Genomic DNA, 278 nt, shown 5'->3' on the forward strand with positions numbered 1-278 from the left:
CATGCTATTATGGTAACAGCTCCTGTTAAACTCCATATTGTAATGATTTATCGATTTCCTGGTCAACTGGGCACCTTGGGCACCTTGCTGTATTGGCTGCTGTCCTCATTCTCTGTGGATGGCAGTCCACTTGTAGTCTTTGGTGACTTTGGTGACTTTCTGGAGAAGCCTTACACTGCAGACTTCCACTTCCACTCCTAGCTTCATTCGATCTCAAATGGCTTACCACCACAAGCACTAACAAATCAGGCAACCAGCTTGACTTAATTTACACATGC

General features: G+C 45.0%; 1 protein-coding gene across 1 annotated transcript in view; it reads left to right on the plus strand.

Moving 5' to 3' along the window:
- The window catches only part of LOC107723011 (protein NLRC3-like), a 26,921-nt gene that overhangs the window by 12,218 nt on the left and 14,425 nt on the right, over window positions 1-278 (plus strand). The window lies entirely within an intron of this gene.

Source organism: Sinocyclocheilus rhinocerous, unplaced genomic scaffold (assembly GCF_001515625.1).
Source record: "Sinocyclocheilus rhinocerous isolate Xijiao unplaced genomic scaffold, SAMN03320098_v1.1 scaffold664, whole genome shotgun sequence".
Taxonomy (NCBI): domain Eukaryota; kingdom Metazoa; phylum Chordata; class Actinopteri; order Cypriniformes; family Cyprinidae; genus Sinocyclocheilus; species Sinocyclocheilus rhinocerous.